The sequence below is a fragment of the Gekko japonicus genome, unplaced genomic scaffold (assembly GCF_001447785.1).
Source record: "Gekko japonicus isolate JY-2015 unplaced genomic scaffold, Gekko_japonicus_V1.1 scaffold655, whole genome shotgun sequence".
Taxonomy (NCBI): Eukaryota; Metazoa; Chordata; class Lepidosauria; order Squamata; family Gekkonidae; genus Gekko; species Gekko japonicus.
Genome location: NW_015163107.1, coordinates 657811 through 671394, shown reverse-complemented (window position 1 = coordinate 671394; position 13584 = coordinate 657811). Strand labels below are relative to the sequence as shown.

Below are 13584 nucleotides of genomic sequence, written 5' to 3'. Positions count from 1 at the left end.
AAGATAGAATTGCACTTTCCAATTTGGCCATTTACTGGAAGCTATAAACATTCTTTCGGGGGGGGGGGGTCGGGCAATGGTCTGTGTTTTGGAATTTGCCAGCTTATTTAATGAAATCAGATAATGTTTTCACTGCTTGTGGTTTTTCCCACACAAGACTAGCCATTGTGTTTTAGCAAACTGTCCGTCTAAATATTAACACAACACTGATGTTTCTTTCCGTCTCTATGCTGAGTAGTCATCACTTATTGAGACAAGTTTGTATAAAAATGATCACCCCCTTTTATTCTTTTTTGCTGTATCAGCATATGCAGGTCTTGAATAAGCCTAAGCAAATTATGTCACAGTGAAAGGAAAAACTGTTTGACAATGGAAGCCAAAAATAACTTGAATGGTTTTTAAAATGTACATTCCTGTCCTGGGTTAGTCATAACTAAGCAGAGTTGAGAAGCAGAGTTGATAAACCACTTTTTTGTTCATGTCAAAAGCAGTGATGGAGCTCCCCTTTTCTTGCAATGCTGCAGCAGGGGAAACTTGCAAATTGGACACTGTTACTGGCAATTAACTCACAGCTTCCTCTCCTTACGAGCTTAATAAATGCTTAGCAGGGCCAGTTCAAGACATTTGGGTGCTTCAGCTGGAAAATCCAAATGATAACCCACTCTCAGTGTTCCACGGGGAGTCTTCTAGGAAGTCTGAATAAATCCCCAGAATGACTGGGACCTCCAGAGCACTCAGTGGAGTTAGTTCAGGACTTCACAGTACATTGTATCATATGGTTCAGATCTGTCTGATTTCCATTCTTGCTGTTCTTAGAGGCATCCAACATTTCCTACCTTCAGGTGGCTGCCTCACTGTGCTTTGAGGTAGGGCCATTCTTTGGCGCTCTGCCTATTCATCAGCATCATTCCAATATGGGGAACAGGATGTAAAATCTGGTAGCTAAATGGTCCCTGCTGTTCATTGTTGGTCGATGGGGCCCCTTCTGTGAGAAGCAGCCTCTCGGAGGGGAAAGAGGGCATGGTGCACTTTCCACACAAAACCTCCCATCACATTATGCCGGCCAAACAAAAGTGTGCCCTGCATGCTTTCCGCATTCCACTCCAAGCCAGTCACTTCTTGATCAGCTGGCTAGCAACGGCTAGGAGAGGGAAACTTGTCACTGAGGCCTCCTGCATGCTTTCTATTCCAAGGCTCCCCTGATATCACTGGCCAGGTGATAAGGAGGGAAGTCTGGGCTTAGAGGAAAGCATGCCAGAAACACTTCCTTCTGTGAGCTCCCCCCATCAGCTGGCTGACTGCTTTGAGCAGCTTCCCTGGTTACCATCAGTCATCTGATGGGGGCTTGGGCTTGGTGGAAGCCCAGACCCTGAACACCTGGCGGAGAGGGTTGAAGCAGAAAATGTGTTGGGAATGCTTTCTTCTCCAGGCCTCTCCAGCTGATGGGGGGAGGGCTTAGTCACCACAATAGGAGCCATGTTGCTGCTGAGATATTGCAATGTAGTATCAAGAGATGTTCAGCATTTTTTTAAAAAATGAGATGTGCATGCTTGCAGATATTAATTTTGTGCTTGGGATTTTTTAACACCCTCCTTTAGTTTTGGGATTTTTCTGCGAACTACCTTTGTAGAAACATCTCCCATTTCTATGCCTGGCCCCATTGGACAGATTTTTTTAATCTGCCCTCTACCAAGTTTAGAATCAGAATAGAACATTGGATGTATACAATGGCTATTTCACACATTATGCAGACCCTTATTTGTCACTGAACCTTCTCTCTCAACTTAGCCTGTTCTACCTTCTCCTTCCTGGCCTTGGAACCCAACTGCGGAAGAATTACCACCCACCTTTAGTTTTTGATCCACAATTTGAGAACCAGTGACTTCAGTGCGAAAAGTATCTGCCAGAATAGGAGAGATATTTCTAAATTGAGGAATAGTGGTATCTTGCATCCAAGAATTCTAAAAAAACCCAACAACTGGTTGAGAAGAATTCTGGCTCTTTGTTGTAACACATCTTAGAGTACTGGAAGAAATCCAGAGAACGGAAAGCCTGGCTTTTACTGAAGCTGTGTGAGCTTTGCCATTTCAGGGTCAAATTGGAAGAGATGTTGAGAAGTCCAGGAACAGATTTCCCACATGTCTTTTCTAGGTAAAGAGCTGTGGGGACATTTGGATAAGCCTGTTATATGTGGCGGCGGGGGGGGAGGGGGGGAGAATAACTGTTCTCAACTATGTCATTGTCCCTACTCCAAATACCCTCCCCACCTCTGCTGCTGTTTGCTGCACTGGGGAAAATGTACCAGCAACCAAATCAGGACCTTCCATAGATGCAGTGTACCAAGAAAAAAACATGCTTTGGATCCATGCATTACTTGTCCAATATTTCGTCTTGTTTCACCCTCAGACGTCAGGTGGGGCTTGCATGCTGGTAGGGATTGGTAATTGTCCTGGAGAAAACTGATCTGTCCCTTTAGCAGAGGTTTTGTCAAGATCTTCCCTTACAGAAACCGTGCTGAGTCTGCCTCAATAGGTTTTGTTCATCTATGTGCCTACTAATTCTTTCCTTAATAATGAATAAAGAATCATGTCTGTGTTCTTTTTAAAAATTGCTGCATTGTATGGGACAACTGTCAAGGCACATTAACATGTTAAAGACAAAACAACAGATTATACATACGTACACTGTCGGCTTCATAGAAGATGCCAGGAAATCAGTTCAGGTCAGACTATTGAGAATGCAATAATAGTTGGCCATCTGCAAGAATATAAACTGGTACATATTAATAGGCCTAAACTGTAAAGTACACCAGAAGAAATCATTAAAAAAGCAGGGGGGGGGTTCAGACAGTGATATATAGGAGAACTATGTGGCAGGGTGTATCCCATGAAATCACCTCATGCTGTCTAGCTGATTTAATTCAGTACTATCTGCTCTGACTGGGTCTTGGACAGACCTGCAGCCCGAGATTCTTAATAACCATACTGCAAGAATTGATTGTGGGACCTTCTCCTTGCAAACCACATGCTCTACAAAACACATGCTCCGTGGTCCATCATAGGCTTGATTTGTGGAGAAGCTGCATCCAGGAATTGCTGTAGGGCATAAGCAAAGCAGAGACTCACAGAATGCTTGTTGTGGTAATAGTTTGTCTGTTGCTGATCTGCATGCTAATATGAAAGCTCTTACGGGTCCCCATGCCTTCTGTAAAACCAGCCAGGCATATCTGAAATTATTCTGATGTAACCTTACTTTACCTGCATGTGACTCATGGTAGCACCTCCAAAATCAATTTCTTAAAGAACTGAGAGCCTTTCTTCTTTGTCATAAATATAGAAAATGTAGCTTTTCTGTAGTTCATGTAATCAGTTAAACACAAAGGCGAAATGGTCCGGCTAGCATAATCAGTGCAAGTAAACGGTTGCTTTAATGATGAGAGACAATATCTTTGTAATGTTGTAATACTGCATTGTCATTCAGTAAATAATGATTTTATATGGAAGACGATTAAGCTTAGGCAATAAAAATATTAAAAATCAGTTGACAGATTACAAACTGTTCTTGATATCGCAACATTAATGGCTGTGCAGCATTACAAAGTGTGATCTCCTGCTGAGTATTGTGTATGTATGTGTTATGTGCCATCAAGTCACTTTTGACTTACAGTGACCTTATGAACTAACAGCCTCCTAAATGTTCCTAAATGTTCCTTTACTGAGCCAATCCAACTCATGTTGGGGCTTCCTGTTTTCCTGCTGCCTTCTATTTTAAAAAAATCAAAGTCCTGTTAAAAGACTTCTAGGACTCAGTAAAAGGACAATGGAGAAGTAATACCTACATTTAGTGGATGCTTTTTACGAAGGAAACTTTTAAAATTATTATTAAGTCTCAGTAAGTTTTTCTTGCAACATTAATTTGTTTCTGCGGGTTCATTTTGTAAAACTTGTTGAAACAATGATAAAAGGAACAATCCAATCTGTCACTCGTACACAGCTTTGCGCATGTGAGATGGAGCTGGCGGGGGGGGGGATGAGCATGAGGGAATGCTGCGTGGCTCAAAGTTGTCATTTTTAAAGTAGAATTAATCAGATTTCAATAAAGGTGAAATTGATCCCCCCCCACTTTTCCTCAATTAAGAGTACAACAGTGAGGGAAATAATTTAACATTTCTTCCCTGAGCAAAAATAACTGATGAGAAAATTATTTGGCCTTTTGTTGTTATTAAATCAAGGATCGTAGGTACAAATGTTGGCATTGCTAGGTTGCAAGGAAAGCAACAGTATCTCATAACAATTTACTCAGCTCTTTACTGTTACAGGGATAAATGCTTGCTGTCTAGAAATCCTGCCCCTGCTTCTCTGTAGCGTCCATCCAGGTTAATTCTTGATTTACTGATAGCCTGAAAAGGAACAGCCTTAGGGCATGTTTTTTCACATGACAGGAGAGAGGAAAATAGCATCAGGAGGATAATGAGAGGCAAGGTATGTTCTTACCTGACTAAATGTAATTCTCTCCTCCAGCAGGTTTTTGTTTCTGTCACTTTCCAGCCACTCAGAAGGAAAGCTGGTGTCCTGAGACAGGAACTATATACACCTTGCCCAAAAGGATCCCTGTCGGGATTTTACTGAAATACACAGACAGAACATTTTACCCTGCTGTATGAGCTAGCTCACACTAACTCAGCTTAGAGGGAACACTGGTGGTATGTGTTTTTCAGCCCTGCAATGCAGTGGCTTATTATTATGACCGCAGAAAACCTCTCCCTGGCTACTGTTTAGTAGTAAGTGGGCAGGAGCAGAATGGGAAATGAAAATGGCCTTGGAACCCTTGTGGCAATACAAGCCAGCTCTGCAGGGGTCACTCAGCTCAGCAGCGCAAGCCACTGGCCATTACTTTACCCACTGCTTCCTCCTGAAAACCGATGGCAGTGCAAGAAAGCACAATTAGTGAAGTGACAAGAAGCAGGACCCGCGATACTCGTGGGGTTGGTGTATTCCCCACGGCTCCCGGGCTGCCAAGGCTTCTCCCCGCCACTGCCACCCACAACAACAACAGTGGCAAGCCCTGTGCAGCTGTGAGCTGTCAGGTCACCAGGCTTCTCTCTCCCCTTCACCGCCGTGGCAACAATTGGCTCAGCTCCTGGTTGCGGGGCCTGCCAGGCTCCCCCCCGTCTCTGACAGTGGCAACGGCTGTGGCTCCTAGTCGCCACCCCCACCGCTTCTCCACCCCCGCTGCCACCGCCAGCACCAACCGTGGTGAGCCCTGTATAGCTCTGCCACAGATCCCAGGGGTAAGTGTGTTCTCTGCGCATGTGCAGGGAATGCTTTTTTACTTTGGGGGGGATTTAAGTATCCCCCCTATAGTTTTTTAAACTTTTCAGTTTTTTCTGCACACCTGGGGACTGCCCCAAGTGTGAAGGAAAATCTCTCTGCCCCCTATGTGCCCCCGATGTGTGGATTTAGATATCCGCACAGAGGGGGCAACTTGGCTATTAGATATATAGATAACAGTTACCTTTGCTGGTGAAAGGTCTAAACCATGCAGCCTGTGATGTGCTGGCTGAGGTTTGGTTCTGCCTGCTGCTGACCACCAGTGGTTTTCTAGGGCAGTGTCCCACTAGCAAATTTCTCTGTAAGTTAAATGGCCAGTCCACCCTGTACTTCAGTTTTCCCCTTTCTGTTTGCAAATGGGAAAGGTACAAGGGATGGCAGCCAATTTAGGTTTAAAAATCATGCCTTGCCTAGGGATTCACCCAGCGATCTTCATTGCTAAGAGTGGATATGGACTGGGTTCCAATCCTGCTGTGTTATCTGTTGCATCATGTTGACAATGGGACAGCTTTTGGTACCTCTGCCTTTTGCTTAAGTATTTGAGCTTTTGAAGTCTTTGCGTTTCTGGTATTGGCTGCAAGATAGCTGCGGCCCTCACATTCCACTATAAGTAAGTTGAAATTATCTCATGATAGTTTTTCAATTCCTCTAGTGAATGACCTCTAGTCACTGCTTTCAGGTGGAATGGTATAGATGGTAGTTTATCTCGTTGCCCACCTGTCAGGGGTAAAATTAATGTGTGAATCAACTTTCACTTATAGTCTCTGCTTCCTAGATTTTATTGCTACCCAATGGCATATTTATTACATTACAGAAAGAAAATGGATTACTCCTGGTGAAAAGGCATCCCCCACCTCTTGCTGATTTCCCTTTCTGGCTACAGCCCCCTCTTACATCCCATATTGTTCCTGAGGACCCCTTGACTGTCAGAAACAACTTTAGGGTGGGGAGGGGACAACAGGGTCCAGTAGCAAGGACAATGTAGTAGAAATCCCATTGTTCTGTTCACAGTTCTTTAGGAAGAAGCCCATGAACATTTTGGTCAAGATACTTCATAGAGCAGTTTAGTAATGTTTCTGACGGCAGACCATTTCTTTGGCCAACAAATGTCAGCCTGTTACCCTTCTCAGTGCTTTGTTCACTTTTAGTAAACAAAATGTGTGAATTAAATCTGTGTGTGTGTGTGTGTTAAGTGCAGGCCCGTGGCTATAGTGGGGGCCCCCGGGGCCCAGCCCCCCGACTTCCTACCAAGGCCCCCCAACTTCCAATGCAGCCCATTCAAATCGGCTCCCCCAGGAAGGGAGGGGCGCTTTCCAGCTGGGTTCACGGCAGCAGCCTGCCGCTTCCCTGGCCCTCCAGGCTTCATCCGCTTCTGTCAGCACAGCCTGCAAGCTCGGCTCCAGAAAACTGCATGAGTGGCCAGAGGAACCCTTGTTAAACATCCATTAACTTCAGTCTGGAAAAATTGCCCCAGCAACTTGCTAAAGGTTCAGGGCTCAACACTTGCAGTGGCACAAGGGGGGGACGGACCATGGGAAGGCAGTTGCGAGGCAGTTGCAGATACATTAAGGGGAGCTCACTGGCTGCCCGGGCAAGCATGCAGAAGGTCCCTGGTTCAGGCTTCACCAGTTAGCATATGTGAGTTTTCTTAATTATTTCAGTGCCCCCTGACTTATTTAAAGGCCCCCTGAATTCAAAAATCCTGGCTACGGGCCTGGTTAAGTGCCATCAAGCCGCTTCCAACTTACAGCAACCCTATGAATCAACATTCTCCAACACATCCTGTTGTTAACAGCCTTGCTCAAATCTTGCAAACTTAGGGCTGTGGATTCTTTGACTGAGTCAATCCATCTCAGGTTGGGTTTTCCTTCTGCCTTCAGCATTTCTTAGTATTATTGTCTTTTCCAGTCACTTATCTCATCATAGTATGACCAAAGTATGACATCCTCAGTTTAGTCATATGACAGAAATATGTGGTGGAGATGCTACCTTAGGCACCACAAGCAATCGTATGGGAAGGTTCTTGTAGTAGTTTGCAAACTGCCAAGGGAGTTAGAGATGAAGTAGCTGCAGAATCTCCTGCCTGTTTCTTCCCTTGTCACTTGCCTACCCCAGCCCCCACTGACTGCTGAGTGGTACAGCTCAAGCCTTACTTGCTCAGCAAGTGAGGGAGGGAGACAAAGGGAACTGAAGAACTACTGGCAAGGAGAAACCAAATCTGCTGTGTTCTCATCTTTGACAGGCTTAAAGCTCAAAACAAATAGCAGGGTTGCAACCTAGCATCACTACATTCTGATGATATGTGATCTTTACAAGCAAATGCACAAGTACAGCATGAGTATGTAATGTCTGCAAGTTCTGAATCTGAACTAAGTCAATATCTTATTTTATTTTCAAAATTCATGATATCCCACCTTTCTTTGAAGCTCCAAGGCAGTTGGTATAGAAGGCTGACTGAAAGTTGAAGTTGATCTAGGAAACAACAGGGAATATTTTATCCTTTGTATGTAAGGTTCTTCCCTTTGCCAGCCTAATTATATCTGCTTTTCCATATCCTCTTATTCCTTTTCTTTCTTACTCTCTGTGGTCATCCCAATACCAGCCTCTGTGGTTATTATTAAATGGTAGGCTGTGGTAATCCCTGAGGGGCTATAGAGAAGAGATCAGAGTGCCATGCAAGCTGCTCACTCATTCCCTTAATATTTATTAGGGTGAAAATAATCGCATTAACTTCAGCTGGAACAGAGGAGTCCTCTGCTTCTGTTGCAATTGACAAGAATGGTCCTATTCAGCCTTTACAGAAGCACTGCTTCTGTAAAACGGTCTGCTTCCAGCACCACTGGCTATTTCCACTAGATTAAATAAGCTTTTCCCCCCCTGTTGTGCTATTTTTTGAAGAGTAGGAAGGAGTCTGACTTGAGGAGAAAGGAAAAAGGGAAATAGGAAGCCTAATGCCCACTAATCAAGTGACATTTTAAAACATGTTTAAATTGCAGCATTTAGTTTTTAAACTCCTGCTCTCCCATGTTGAAATATTACACGCATAAGTTATGATCTGCTCTTTGGAGGGAAAAACCCCCCCCCCAAATGACAGTAATTGCCAGACCCATATATCTTGTCTGACTATAGCTATAAACAGAGGATGAAGTAGCAGCATGTGAAATGTGAGTTCAGCTGGAGGACACTGTCCAGCATGGCCTTCTGCATCTACACTGCTGTCATTGTGAGTTGTCTGTGACAGGTTTTGCTCCCTGTGGTTTGGGAGGCTTTAAGGTCACTGAAGTCTATTTCCACCATTCTTCTAACAGCTGAATGATGTTCCTGGAAGTTAATGTATGTATTATGTTTTTGATTTTTAAAAAGTATGATTACAGGTTTTTCTAGTTAAAGAGAAAGAGCCCTTTGCTGCAAGATTGATCCCGTGTTCAGGCGTGTTTAGCACTTTTTTTAAATTAGGAAGTGAGGAAGCACAGTGTTTAAGTATACTGATGGTTAAATGATTTTTAATCTATCCTTTTTGACTTCAAAGGCTGCCATAGCTAGAAATAGAATGTTGGACAGAACTTGGATAAAAATTCTCTGGAGAAGACTCAGTGGATGAATGTTGCTCCTAGTTTGAATGACTACTGTACTGGGGATTGGGAGAGCAATTTCAACCAAGTTCAGTTGCCTAGGATTCAGAGTATTCCCTCCTCTCCCACTTTCGCATTTTAAAAATTTAAAACATTAATATTTTAAGATGTTTATTATGTTTTGTTTTCCTTTGTAGCAGGAGGCATGGTTTGTTTAGATGAGCCAGTAGTCCTACATGGTGCAGTTGGAGCTCAGTAGGATGGTGGGTTAATGGTTAGAGAAAGCCTGTTCCTGGTTGACCATTGGGCTCTGATGGTATGGTCTTGTTCTTTCTAACTCCATAATTTTATGCATTTTTCCAGCATTCCCCCCAGGATAACTCACTCCTGCCTTTACATTAAGGTTATGTGAAATTGTAGTTACTGACTGGTAGATTCTTGCTCATTTCCAGCCAGTTTGTTGTAGTACTTACAGTGTCAGTCTGATACTAGGAAACCGAGGTTTAAATCCTTGTTAAGCTTACTGGATGACCTATGGAAATTCTAAAAAAGGCTGTGGCTCATGCGAGAATACTTGTGTTGCATGAAGATGATCCTAAATTTGATCCCTGGCATTTCCAGTTAAAGGAACCCAGATAGCAGTTGTTGGGAACTGTGTTTCTCCTGTCTGATGTTGTGTGGGGGAATTTGTACCATGATAATCCATTGTGAGTAACTGCAGGTGGGTTCCCCCCCCCAGTGCATTACAGATACAGAAAATACCTGGATCAGGGCTAATATTTGTGCAACCTCTGTAATCTATCTATAAAGCAGGGCTCTTTTTGTAGAAAAAGCCCAGCAGGAAGTCATTAGCATAATAGGCCACACCCAACAGCAGAAAATCATCAGCATATTAGGCCACAACCCTGACAGCACAGCTCATTAGCACATTAGGCCACACCCCCATGTTACCAAAAGTGTGGTCATCCAGCCACACCTACCTTTTGCTTCTTATTCTGTTTACCTTGTTTGTTGTCAAAACCCAGGGCTTTTTTTGTAGAAGGAACTCCTTTGCATGTTAGGCCACACACCCCTAATGTAACCGATCCTAATGAGTTTCTGCTGTTGTGTGGCCTATAATGCTAATGAGTTCCTGCTGGGCATGGCCACCTCAGGAGCTAGCCGGAACTCCATTCCTGTGCGTTCCTGCCCCAAAATAGCCCTGCTTATAAGCAATTTGAATGCTTGGTTTATCCTCTTAGTGCATCTAAGTAATGCTTACTCTTTTTTATTGACAATGTTCTAGTATTATAAAATGTCCTTTTTCTCTAGGCTGCGCACATCTAATTATTTAGTATTATATTTATATATTATATTATATTATAAATATAATATAAATATAAGTATTATAAATATAATATCAGTATTATTGCAGTCTGTTAGTCTGTTTTATTTTTAGAAACCATTGGACCTAAGTTTATATAACCTTTCACAGTTTCAGACATTTTCCTTGTAGTGATTTACAGACATGAAGGAATGGGAAGGTGATAGGGAGGAAAGCAAGGTGCTAAGTCTTTTCACTAGATAGGATTTCTTTTCTTTAGCATACTGGAAACTGATAATAGTTTAAATGTTTTGGGGGGGTGTTGATAACAGTAGAGCTTTTTATGTTGATGATACTATCAGTGCAATCCTAAGCACCCTTTCCTTGTAGTTGGACTCACTGAATAAACCTGAGTAGAATTCTAAATAGACCTGCTTAGGATTGCTTTCTATATTTCTTAAAATTCATTTCAAGGACCCTACTGCTAGACAGTGAAATATAGCTCTCTTCAGATGTCAGATTTTGGAGTACCACTAAAGCACAGCAAATCGTCAGGTGTTCAATTATATTTTTACCACAATCAGCACAATGTTGGATTTTGTATTTATTTATTTATTATCAAATTTATCCCCCGCCCTCCCTGCAAAGCAGGCTCAGGGCGGCTTCCAATAACATAAATACATGATAAAAACATACATAATACAAATTAAAACATAGCAGTTAAAAATAATACATTACAAAGTGCTGGCGGCGGTTAAAATTCAATCAGAAGGAATGCTTTCAGATGGATTTCCAGCTTCCAGCATAAAAGTGCTTAGATGTTATTCTGCTCATCAACTCTTATGGCAGCTGCTCAATGATGACTTTGCGGGCCGTGCACTGCAGCAGCGGCCCCTAATTATATGCCTGGCGGAAGAGCTCCGTCTTGCAGGCCCTGCGGAACTTCGAAAGGTCCCACAGGGCCCTGATCTTCTTCGAAAAGTCCCCAGCCCTAGTAGCAGCTAGCCTGGCCTCCCTTGGGTCAACCGATTTTGAGACCCAGACCGTAGTGCTCTCTGGGGTATATACGGGGAAAGGCGGTCCTGTAGGTATGTTGGACACCGGCCATATAGGGTTTAAAGGTAAGAACCAGCACCTTGAAGCGGACTCAGTATGCTATTGGCAGCCAGTGCAGTGTCCTCAGCACAGGCTGGATGTGCTCCCGTCTAGGGAGATCCATCAACAGCCTGGCCGCGGCATTCTGCACTAGCTGTAGCTTCCGAATCTGTGACAAAGGCAGCCCCATGTAGAGAGTGTTACAGTAGTCTAGTCTTGAGGTGACCATCACATGAATCTCTGTAGCCAGGTCAGCGCGGTCGAGGAAGGGAACCAACTGCCTAATCAGCCTAAAATGATAAAAGGCTGACTTGGCAGTGGCTGCTACCTGGGCCTCCATAGTAAGGGTGGGCTCCAGGAGCACTCCCAAACTCTGAACCTCTGGCGCTGGGACCAATAAAGCCCCCCCAAAGGTTGGGAGTGGGACCCCTGCCCCCGAACCACCCCGCCGCAGGCACAGGACCTCCGTCTTCGCTGGATTCAGTTTCAGCCGACTCAGTCTGAGCCACCCAGCCACGGCCTGCAAAGCACAATCCAGGTCTTCTGGTCTGGAGTCCGACTGGCTGCCTGACATCAGATAGAGCTGGGTGTCGTCTGCCTCCGATACCCAGTATGCCCATCATGGCTTTTAAAATCTTGCCAGGAAAAAGGTATTGGAGCCATTAGTAAAAATTGTTAATACCTCCCTGCTTGAGGGGGCTCTCCCTAGGCTTTTGAAGGAGGCAGTTATTAGACCTCTGCTAAAAAAGCCAATTGCAGGCCAGTCTCCAATTTACCCTTTCCAGGGAAGGTGATATAGCATGTGGTAGCAGAGCACCTCCAGGGTTTTCTGAATGAAACGTCTGCTCTTGACCAATTTCAGTCTGGTTTGAGGCCTGGGTTTGGTACTGAGTCAGCTGGTGGATGATCTTTGTTTAAAGTTGGACAGGGGACAACTGTTGACCTCTCAGCGGCCTTTGATACAGTTGACCACTCAATTCTTAGCACCAGCTTGAATATGGAGTTGGTTGGTTTTACCCTTTTCTGTCTGACCAGACACAAAATGTCTCCACTGGAGGCACAAAAACAGCTGGGTGGAATTATCTTGTGGGGTGCCACAGGGTTCTATTCTCTCATCAGTGCTCTTTAATGTATATATGAGGCTGCTGAGTGAGATTGTCCAGAGCTTTGGGGTTGAGAGTCACCAATAGGCAGATGACAGCTCTGTATTTCATTATCCAAGCCTCCAGATACATCTGCCTTGTTTCTGAACTGGTGCTTTGAGGTTGTGCTCAGGTGGCTAAGGCAGAACAAACTGGAGCTGAATCCAGACAAGAAAGAAGTAATGTTGTTTGGGAAGGCTAAGAGGGTCTGAATCTCTATGACCTAGATGGAGTGACATTGGTTTTGAAGGGCCTGGATTGCTCATGGACCCTGTCTTTCTGTTTGAAAAGCTGGTTGACATGGTGGCCATGAATGCCTTCTATCAGCTGCATCTTTGCCAACTCCCCATTCCCTGGACACATTTGATCTGGCCATACTGATCCATGCTTCTGAAACCTCATGGTTGGATTACTGCAATGTACTTGACATGGGGCTGTTCTTGAAGACAATGACCGCTGTCGGGCTAGCTGCTGGGAACATATGTTGCCTATTTTGAAACAGCTCTGTTGGCTAGTAGTCTCTGAGTTCAGTTCAAGGTACTGGTTATGATCTTCAAAGCCCTTCACAACCTAGGACCACATATTTGAAGAACTGTCTCCTTCTATATGTCTCCGTGTGCCAGATATGATCACCAGGCAGCCATCTGTAGGGTATCCTACCACTTAGGGTGACCCATCTGGCACTGACAAAAGCCCAGCCTTCTAGAGTGATCCTGGGAATGGGGCAGTCCTGGCTCCTGGGATCACAACTCCTCCTCTCTGTAGGCAGGGCTGGCCAACAAATCTCAGTCCCAGAGGGGAGGTGCTCGTCCTCTGATTCCCAAGTCTTACCAGCCCTGCCTTCAGATCAGGACGTGCCTCAACGGTGCTCTAAGAACACAATCGTTCCCAGTGAAAGAAGAAAGAAGAAAAGATTCAGCCAGGAGGGGAAGGGCTAGTCCTCAACCCCTCCAGGTAACTAAGGCTTGGCTGCGATTGGCCAAGAAGCCGCCTTCTTCTTTTTTTTGCGGCTCCAATGGCCCTGGGAGTCCCTGGTGACCACGGATGATCCCTGGCACCGCGCAGGCCTCCTTCCTTTGGGTCAGCTGGACCTGCCCCCCTCCCACTAGCCCAGAGAGAAGGGGAGGAAGTGACAGAGCCAG

The 13584-nt window shown here is 44.5% G+C and overlaps 1 protein-coding gene across 1 annotated transcript in view; it reads left to right on the top strand.

Annotated features, from left to right (window-relative positions):
* TULP4 (tubby like protein 4) overlaps nt 1-13584 on the top strand; it is a 107401-nt gene that overhangs the window by 40263 nt on the left and 53554 nt on the right. The gene's annotated exons all lie outside the window — the stretch shown is intronic.